The sequence below is a fragment of the Crocodylus porosus genome, unplaced genomic scaffold (genome assembly GCF_001723895.1).
Source record: "Crocodylus porosus isolate Cpor-Errol unplaced genomic scaffold, CroPor_comp1, whole genome shotgun sequence".
NCBI lineage: Eukaryota > Metazoa > Chordata > Crocodylia > Crocodylidae > Crocodylus > Crocodylus porosus.
The window spans coordinates 25,512,788-25,523,683 of NW_017728948.1; the positions used below are offsets into that span (position 1 = coordinate 25,512,788).

The window sequence follows — 10,896 nt, forward strand, 5'->3', positions numbered from 1 at the left end:
TGGGGCTACCAGATCTCTACCCCTCACTTGGGGCCTGCCGACTTAAAGGCATCCAGTTCTTCCAAGTGACCCTGCACCACCTCAGGGTCCACGCATGGCAGTCTGGATGCCCTTTACTTGGGGCTATCCCCTCACTAGGGCTCCACACCTGCGCCCCCTCACTTGGGCTACCACACCACCCCTCGCTTGGGGCTACCAGATCTCTACCCCTCACTTGGGGCTACCAGATCACTGGGGCTCCACAACTCTTCCTCCACACTTGGGGCTATAGTTCATAGCCCTCTTCACTGGGGCTACCCAGTCACTGGGGTCCTAATTTCCATCCCCCTCACTTGGGGCTCCAAACTGCCCCCTCACTTGGGGCCAAGGGGTTTGCTCCCCAGTGGACTTAAATGGTCGTAGCTGTGCCTGCCCCAACTTTCCCTCTCGGGGTCTCACACTCCCACAGGACTCAGGTGGCCTCAGCCATGCCTGGGCCCAACTACCTCTGATGGTAGGCAAACCCACCTGAAGGTGAGGGCAAGGGTTAAGGCACCCCACCCACCTTTCACCAGAGTACTAACTGGCCTGGCATTTCCTGGGGGCTCCCACACCACTGAGAGTCCCACTCCCAGCAGGATGCCATTTTAAGTCATGCCCAGGACCAGGAGCCTACTGATCATCCCCTACAGCTTCTCCCTTACCTCCAGATGATACCAGCAGCCCTCCAGCCAGGCAATACTGTTGCCTGGCCTTCAGGCAGCAAAACTGCCCTGTCTATATGGACAGCACTAGATCCAAAATGGCTGCCCTCATCAGGCACCTGCCAGCCACTAGCTTCAGGCCCTTAAAGTGGCAGGAACCTACAGTGCCCTGCCACAGTGGCCACCAGGTCCCCACTCAGCCTTCTTTTGTGGAGGCTGAATGGGTTCAGGTCCCATAGCCTTTCCTCATAGGGCCTGCCCTGCTGCCCCCTAATCATGCGAGCGGCCCTCCTCACAGTATAACATATGATTCCTCTTCTAAAAGGTTACAGTTGAATTCAAGCACAGAAATTAAAGATCAGGATGCAAGGAAGAGTTCCAAAAGAAATTAAAATTAATTCCATAGATATTATCCTTGAAGCCCACAGAATTTAACAGAGAACTGTATTGCCCCTGTAGAATTTTTAAATCAAAACTTATTATTTAATTATATCCCCTGCCCTAAAAATGTAGAGTCTTTTTTAACAGCCCAGTTCAAAGTTTATTTTCAGTTGTGTAACTAGGGCTGGGCAACAAGGGCAACTGTTCCAGGTGATGACTTTGGAAAGGGGAAGTGAAAAAAACCAGGAGCTGCTGGCAGTTACATGATGTCAACTGCAATCAGAGGTGGATTAAGGATTTTGGGAGCCCTGGGCAAGAAGAAAATTGGAAGCCTCCCTCCATGGGAGCTCTCTAGGTTGGCCCAGCCCCTCCTTGCAGCACCAGACACAGAGAGTCACAGAGAGACACAGACAGAGACACAGATGTGGATACATGCACACCCAGACACAACCTATCTTTTCACAGGACTTCTTTCCTCCCCAGCTCTCAGTCACTCCAAGGCCACCCCATCACAGCCTTGAGCCCCTGCAGCTCCATCCTGCTCCCTGCCCCAGCCCCAGACCCACAGGCCCAGCCCCAGCCCTGGTCCCTGCCCCATGCCTTCCCTCACCATGGAGGCCTTGATCTGCCTCCCATGCCCCTTCCCTCCTCCATGCCTCTGCCCCCTATTAGACTTACCTGCAGGGAGCTACTGCCAAGCTGTGTCACATGCAGATGCTAGGGTGCTGAAGGGCTAAAGAGTACAGATTGACTGAGGCACAGAGACAAAAACAGTGCCAAGTTTAAAATTACAGCTTTTGCTTCTCTGCTGAGTGATGAGGATCCTCAAGGGCCCCTGATTGGTAGCAATCCCTGGGCCCAGGCCCAGCTGGTACCTGTGTTAATTCACCTATAATTGAAATAACACCAGAAGCATAGTGACAACTGGAAATCACCACTGCCCTTATACCCTGGTGTTACCAGGATTGCCCATTACTTTGGGGTGTGCTCATTTATTAGGGATACATTTCTAGGGTCTTGGTAATTCTATTAATGTGCTGCTTGTGTTACTTGTGTTTCTATACGGAGCTGTATGTCTCCCTTCTGTAAGCCCTTACCCACAATGGAGCTATCTTGCAGGACTCAGTTTCAGTGGGGCTGGGTTCCTCCAGTCCCCAAATCAGTCATACACACAAACACACACAGATTAATCTGACATGCCTGACCTGGCCTGGTTGATCAACATGGACAGGCTGACACCCTCATATACCAAGAATCAGTTCATCAGAGCAACAATAAACTACAGTCAGACACAAGTACACAGTTAAATGGAATACCTCTGAATCCGGCTGGGTGTCCAGCTGACACCCTCATGGGCCAGCATTCAGTTCATTAGGGCACGTCTGAGCCAAACTGGGTCAATCAGCTGTACAAGCTGATCCCCTTATGTGTTTCAAACTCAGCATGTCCCAATCTTTTAGCCTCTCAATGAGCAGACCCACAGTATTTTGGGTCTTCACAGGGATCTTTAGCTTAGGTAAAAGAAGCATTGCTGCAGAGCAAGTGGGGAAGGAGAAGTAGAGAAGGGAAAAATATACCCAGTTCTAGTTACCACCAGTTTGACTATAAAAGTTATTTATTGCTAACTATATGAATTATATAATGACAATAGTAGTAATAGACATGCAAAAGAAAACAAACACAAACAGTTACAGTATTACCCTGGTTTCACTAAGTATTTGGGGAAACTTAGCTCAAGCTTAACTACTACAGTTCAGGTTCAGAAATCTATATTTAGAGAGAAAAGAGAGAGAGCTGGAATCTCACCAGTCCAAGGCACTCAGGCTGCAAAACTGACAGGTTAAAGTTCTCAGCATGATCCTTGAAGGGAGACGACCTGCCTCCTTCGGCCTGTTGAGAAGAAAGTGGGTGGTGTCAGCAGCCTCTTTTACAGATTTTTATACCCTCAGTTCAGCTTCCTTCAAGCATTCTCAATAGTGTAAATCAAATTGTCTTTTCTATTGACAAGGGGTTATCTGGGTGGAACATCTCAGGAAACTGATTGATACTCAGGAAACACATACTTAGAAGCCAGCTTGACATTCCTATGGATAGCAGATATATTGATGGGGTATCTCCTGGTTTGTTCAGAAACAATAGATAGTTTGCAGCATCAGGGTTTTGGATTTTTACTTGTGAACAAGTCTCAGCTTAGCATGACTTTTCCAGATCTTACTATAGTTTTTTAACAGACTCAAGGCAATTATTGGAGTGTTCATAACCTTTTGTGAAGAGGACTTCCACCAGTCGTCCTGGGAAAAGTATGACAACACTTGTGGTCAGGGCTTGAATGGGCTGGATGCTTTGATGAAATCTTTACCATTGTTCAAATGCTGCCCATACCCCCTGACTTGGTGTCTTGCCTCAGCATTCCCTAACTTGGCAACCAAGTTTTAGCCAATTAAGTTTAAATAGGCCTCCCATAGTGGGACCGGGGAATGTATGGCCTGAGATGCCTATTAAACTTTACTTCTGCCTAGAGTTGGTGGTGGGGGGAAGTCCTTTTTAAATCCAGATTAGAACTGGTCTGATAAATGCTGAGCTGGGTGTGTGGGTTGATTAGCATTTGGAGCAAAGATTCCCCAACATGCTCCCCTGCTTCTCTGATTCCAGAATTCACTGCAGTCTCTGCTTCAGACTTTCTGTTCTCCATCTCCCATGTAAATGAATGGTCAACTGGTTCTATCTTGGATGCAAATGAGACCTAGGGCAGTTGTTTCACTTTTGTCACCCTTATCTGGAGGGTTTTAGGTATGCCTCTCACTGCATCTTAATCGGTTTCTGTTTAGATGGGGGGGGGATTCTTTGTGAGTCAGACAGTCTGTGTCCTGTGTCAGGGTTCCCCAAGAACATGGAGCTGAGAGGTAACATTGGGCACATGACCCCATCACTATGCTCCTGATTATCATTATTTATACATTTCTCTGAGACTTTTCCAGAAAAATTATTAAAGCTTCTATTTACTGGCTGCAGTTTCCTAAAGATATACAAGAACCAACATTAAAAAAGACCTTAAAAGCACTATCCGATTTTATCCAGTGTTGAATAGCATCATCTATGTCCATTTTTTGGGAATGATGGCTACCCAGGTAGAGGAAATGCTCAGTATTCTACAGGGAGCACCCTTTAATTATAATATTAAAGGACTGGAGTTAGTAAAGGATCTTGGGTTTGTTTTTTTTAAATTGACAGTGAGTCCAAACATTTTGTATGCTTCACAGAAGCTATCAAGAGCAACATAGAACTCTTAAGTTTATATATGATCTGGGGACAGCAGGGCAGACCCTATGAAAAGAGACTACAGGAACCCCACTGCCCACATCCCTCCAAATTTCATCAGGATATTCCACCAGGTCTCCTTTCCTGCATCCTGTAATATTCTTGGCCTTGATAGCAGAACCAGGCTTTTTTTAGCTTTTTGCTTCCGAAAAGAGGTATAGCCATTAGAGCTATGTGAAATTTTGATGTCCATTTTGAGGTTGAAACAGCAAAATCAAAATGAAACAAAGGCTGTCGAAACAGCCTCGAAACAAAACGAGGCTAGTTCAAACGTTTCAAAAGTCAAAACATTTCGACCATAGCATGGGGGGTGGGAAGTCAGTCCAGCTGGGCTGCCTTGCCATACCCTCACAGCCCAGCTGGGCTGCCTCTCCATCCCCTGTGCTAGATCATGTGGGGGACAGGGAATGGGCTACCTCGCCACCCTGGCATGATCTAGCACGGGGGATGGTGAGGCAGCCCAGCTTGACTGCTTCCTTACCTCACCCCCATACGATATGGAACTGGGATGAGTTCCTTTCCCCAGCCCCATGGAAATGATGGAAATAATGTCAAAACAGCCTCATTGTTTCAACAAAGTGAAACAGTGAGGCTGTTTAGACTCAAACTTATATTTGTTACAAAACACTGTTCCGTCCATACCTCAAAACTGAAGTCAGAACAGAACAGGGCCATTTTGTAGGCCCTAATAGCCATCACCATGCTCTGTGAGCTGTTCACCTCCTGCATGTCTGGTCTCCATAAGTACAACCATGTCATTACCAAATCATGCAAGTTTTCTGCCCAAGAGTGTTGTCCTTTGCTTTAGTAAATCACTGTTATGGTTGTCAATCAGGGTGCAGACATTCCAGGTTGCAAACTGCATTACTTGATTTGGACCATAGATAAGATGATTGCACTGGATGCAGGCATGTGAAGTAAGACAGACTATGGATCAAGGCACCTTGCCTAGCCCTTCTCTATACAAAGTGAGCAGAGCAGTTCCTAAATAAGATTTTTTTTTGGTTGATTTCCTGAGATATCACAGTCAATATCATTTTTTGCAGCTATCAAAGAGATTGTCATTTTTTGCAGTTTCCATCAAAAAAAAAAAACCCTGTGATTTTAGTAGGTCCCTAATGATGTGTGGTATGCAAGCCTGGTGCATGCACCTATTGAAACTAAGCACATAAAAATGTGCATAATTGCACATGCATGGTTTGAAATATCAGGTCCTTTATGTGAAGATGCATTTCATGCAGTGCACGTAAAAGGCATTTAAGGGACGAGGATATCTGATTCATTTCCCATTTTTAAAACACAGATCTTTTCAATAATATATTGAGTTTAATTTGCAGTTGAGAGACACTGACAAAATGGATGTCTTGTAAACTCAAGGCAAGAATCTGATCTAATGTTTGAACCATTCTCTTGAAAACCGTTTCTTATTAGCAGCAAAACAATTTGAAGCTAAGCAGTGCTGGACAAAGCAAGTTAGTCCTTGTCTTCTCTGCCATAAGGTGCAGTTTTTACCTTGGAGTAATAAATGTGTGAGATTTCCATTTTACTGCAAGGTAAAACTATAAAACCCAGGTACAGATATAGTGCTGACCTCAACAAGCTTACCCTATAGTAAAATAGAAGTTCCTTTTTACAGGGTTCTTTTCCTCAAGAAAACTCACAAACAATAGTTATTTCAATTTAAAAAAACAAGCCTTTTGTTTTTGCAGTTAAGACAGAGATACTTAACAGGGTAGGTGAATTCTATCTAAACATATAGATAGAGTATGTGACCAAACCATTCATGATCATCATTCAAAGTAGATCATGGGACAGCTGATGTTGTGTCTTCCTCCTACAGAGCTTTTTACAACTGTAAAAGTGTTTTGAGCAAAAGATGTCTAAAACAGATGGAGGAGCAGATACTTGAAGGGAGACTGTGTGGGATAGAAAGAGAACAAAGAGTAATTCTGAGAATACATGTACATGCAATCTTGGTTTAACTGGCCAGAAATAAATAAACCTGGACAACATTATGTTAAGTAATTAATTTCCACCTGTGTTGAAAGTGATAATAACATAATGTACACAATTTCAAAGTGAAACTGGACAAAGTTATTTTATTAATCCTATTCATTACAATCCACACATTTCTGACCCAAAAAAGGTGCAATCTAGTTTTCAGGCTAGAAATAGCAACATGCTTGGAATTATTGCAAGAATGTTAACTCAGCTGAAAAGTCTTTTTTAATCAAAGACCTGAGGTCAGGTTTTGTCTCCTACAATATTACCCATTCCTTCCATAGCAGCATGCCACATTCCCTGTGAAAGGAAGTCAATAGTAGATCACTTCACTAGGATAAAGTTTTGGTTATTCATCATTTAGTACAGATTTTCAACTTTTAAAAGGTTCCCAATAAAAATAGTTTAATGAACTTAATGTTAGTTTCAAATGTGTTAATCATTAGAAAGATGCAGCAATTGTTCTACAAATCCTTCAGTTCAGGAAAATAGAAACATAGTACTTGACTCACTTGTGTAAGTCACTAAGACTTAAACTCATGTCCCAGCATTCTTCTGAACTCAGGCTGCAGTGCCAATATTTTCATCAGGTTTAGTCTGCATTTGGCCTGTTATCCCAACCATCAAGTTTCACTCTTGTGTTTTGGTTTTGAATAAATCCAAGAATTTAGCTGAAGCTGCTAAGTGACAGCTCAGCGTGTGCCAAGATCCCATGGAAGTGTATTTTTGTAAGGTTTTAACATCAAAGCATAGATCAACCCAAGTTATACTCAGAGTGCCAGGTTCACAAATTTTAGTGGCTTTGTCAGTTAAGCAGGTCTGAAATTGGACTTTGAAACAAAACACACACATTTAAGCAAGTTTCATAGGCTATCTGTTTTCATTGCAAACATTTCTCATGGCTCTGGTAAGCACATTATGAATCAATATACTTGAGGTTTAGGCAAACTGTACTGATTACAGTACAAATAAACATATCTGCCCCGACATGAATATTTAATGCTAGAACATAAACAGCACAACTTACTTCAGTTCTCTGGAGCCCACCCTTCTGCACATGGATATTGAAGGATCACAGATTTTAAAGTGTCCTTCTGCTGCCATCTGGCCGCTGGTCTCCCACTGAACTGAACTGGCTCTTACAGAAGTAACAGTGAGCCAGGAGAGGAGCAGCTTCCACAAAGGCAACAAGTTGGCAATGACATAAGGTGAAAGGCTTTGGAAAATAAAGTAGAAAAAGGTGTATAGGAGAGTGAAGGGATGAGAAAATAATAAGGAAAGGAAAATTGGGGGAAATGAGGTAAGAAAGAAAATAAAGGAAAATAAGTAGAGAGAACACAAAATAGAGTACTATCCTATGGTGAATATAGAAAGAGCAGGAAGAGCACCCTGGAGAACAAAAATAAGCACAAAAGAAATTGATCCACTTTTCCACAGAGGCTTTAAATAAATAGCTCTGACCTCAGTTACCTAAATTCTGTTATGTATGTTCTTTTAGGGAAATCACATTAAAGTGGTGTCCAGGACTTACAGCGCCTAATATTAATTGGCAAAAATTAACTTGTGTGCAAAAATGCCTGCGTGGGAATTTTTTGAACACTTTTGTGTTCAGGCGATAGATTCTAGCATCTGCTTGAACAGATTTTTTTGCTTTTGGTTTACTTGGGTGAAGCTGCACATGCAATAAATGCAGACCTTTGAAATTTTGATCATTTTTCTTTAACTCATCTCAATTCAGGTCACTAATGAAATTCATCTGCATGTGTCAGTCTTCGAACATTATTAGAAAACCAACTCACAATGTGGCATTGTTAAGATATTCCTTCAAGGAGGAAAAGTCTTGTTAAACCAGCAGGAATACTGCTGAGTAATCAGAGGTGGAGTGCATCTTTCTTATCTGGTGCTAGTGAACTTGTTCTACAGTGGTTCCAAGAAGAGCTCTCCTTTACTTCCCCTTGACTACTTTTATTCCTCCCTGCGTGAAGTCTTGGACCTGAGGATGAAATTGATGCCTATTTCTGTTCTGTGCAGGCCCGGTCGGCCACTGTGCAGCCCCCACAGGAGACACATCCAACGCAGGAGTTGCAGAAGGTGTCCAAATCCAGAGCTGCTAAGTCTAGAGTGGTGGAAGCTCCCCAGGTTCACCTGGGGAACAGGTTCAATGCCTTGGCAGCTGTGTTGGAGAAAGACCAAGAAATTGGCTCCAGCGGGGACAATGCCACTCCCCACATGACAAAGAATGGGCAGAGAGCAAACACCAGCAGGAAGAAAAGCTGGGTCCTCATCTTCGGATGAGGAATGGAATGTCCCACCTGCTGGCCTGACCCCATGACACGAAAGGTCTGCTTCATAGCTGGGGCTCGAGTTAGGGACATCACGGAGAGGATCCCAGCCTACATCCGACCTGCAGACCAGTACCCCCATGGTGGTCATCCACGTGGGGACGAATGACGCAGCCAGGGGCAGCCCTGACCACATTATGAAGGATTTCAAGGCTCTGAGGGGGCAAGCTTAAGGAGACGGGGGCGCAGGTGGTATTCTCCTCTCTTCTTCCAGTGAGTAGGTGGGGACTCGGGGCCTGCATTGGCGAGGTCAACCGGCACTTATGCAGTTGGTGCCGCCAGGTAGGCCTTGGGTTCCTAGATAATGACTCATGCTTTCGGGCAAGGGACTTGCTGGGGTGGGATGGGCTTCACCTCTCTCCTAAAGGCAAGCGTTTCACCTCTCTCCTAAAGGCAAGCGTTTCTTCTCTTCCAGGTTGGCTGATCTCGTACGACGAGCCTTAAATTAGCCTTGCTGAGGGAGGGGGCCACAGGAAGATGAGGAGACACCACTCGAGCAAGACAGGTGACAAATGCAAGGAGTGTCCAGGTAAGAAACAGGAGTCCTGATGGTCTCCCAAATTGGGGGGGTGGCACACGCAGCTAGATAAGGCCTTAAATGCCTATATACCGATGTTCGTAGTATGGGGAACAAACAGGAGGAACTTGCCCTCAGAATAGCCAGTTCACACCCAGATATAATAGGGCTTACAGAAATGTGGGATTCATCCCACGACTGGGCAGTTAGCATTAGGGGCTATAGTCTTTACAGGCAGGATAGAGAAGGAAGGAAAGGTGGGGGTATGGTGCTCTATGTCAAGGAGCAATATATATTGTCTGCCAGCAGAATGGGGTCAGAGGAGGGGCAGGCTGAAGTGCTCTGGGTCAAGATACAAGGGGGCCATGGGGAGAGGGATCTAACAGTGAGGGTCTACTACAGACCTCCCAAACAAGGGGAGGAGCTGGACCAGGAATTTTTGGGCCAGCTTGCAGAGGCACATAAGGCAAGGGATGTAGTTGTCATGGGTGATTTAAATTACCCGGACTTCTGCTGGGAGGAACAGTCTGCCAGGTCAGACCATTCCAGGAGGTTCCTGGTCAAGATACAGGACCTCCACTTAATTCAGGAGGTGCACAGTACCACCAGAAGAAACACCCTGTTGGACCTGGTCCTGGCCACAGGCAATGACCTGGTAAGGGGCCCTCAGGTTCTTGACCATCCCAACAAGAAGCAAGGGGAACCAAGAGTGCCTGAAAGCCCCCCTGGCTCACCAAGGGTGTTTGGGAATGCCTGATTGCCAAAAAGGTGGCATAGCAACCCCTTCCACCGGTTGTATCTCCAAAGAGGAGTATACCTCCTCTGCTTGGGCTGGTAGGGGGGCTGTCAGGAAAGCTAAGATGGACATAGAGCTAGGACTAGCATCCAAGATCAAAGATAATAAAAACTCCTTTTTTAAATATATAGGGAGGTTGAAGAAAGCACTGGGAAATGTGGGGCCCCTACAAGATTCTCTGGGCAATCTGGTGGTTGCGCTAGAGGAGAAAGCAGACCTCTTTAACCAATTTTTCACCTCCGTTTTCTTGTGCAGGAACTAGGACTTCCCCACCATGATGCAAGATGGACTCTAGGGGAACATCTCCAGACCTCAGGTTAGGGAGGACCGGGTTAGAGAGTTTCTGGAGGGGCTGGATGTGTTCAAATCAGTAGGTCCAGATGCTCTCCACCCCAGGGTGTTGAGGGAGCTAGCAGGGGTTATTGCAGGGCCCTTGGCATGGCTTTACCAGTGCTCATGATGCTCAGGCCAGGTGCCAGATGATTGGAAGATTGCCAACATGGTCCCGATCTCTAAAAAAGGGAAGAGGGAGGACCCAGGCAACTATAGGCCCGTCAGTCTTACCTCAATCCTAGGGAAACTCTTTGAGAAGATCATCAAGGAGCACATCTGCGATGAGCCACCTTCAGGGATAAAGCTTAGAGCAACCAGCATAGTTTCATTAGGGGCAGGTCATGTCAGACCAACCTGATTGCCTTTTATGATCAGGTCACAAAAGCATTGGATGCAGGTGTCGCCGTGGATGTAGTCTTTCTGGACTTCAGCAAGGACTTTGACATGGTCTCCCACCCCATCCTCATTAAAAAACTAGGCGACTGTGGCATTGATGCCTACACAGTCAGATGGATTGCAGATTGG

At 45.3% G+C, this 10,896-nt stretch overlaps 1 long non-coding RNA gene across 1 annotated transcript in view; it reads right to left on the reverse strand.

Annotated features, from left to right (window-relative positions):
* Positions 1–7,119, reverse strand: part of LOC109322316 — a 26,892-nt gene extending 19,773 nt beyond the window's left edge. The window contains exon 1 of the long non-coding RNA XR_002104350.1: positions 6,896–7,119. This is a non-coding gene — a long non-coding RNA (uncharacterized LOC109322316). The remainder of the gene's footprint in view (positions 1–6,895) is intronic.
* Between the last annotated feature and the right edge of the window lie 3,777 nt (positions 7,120–10,896).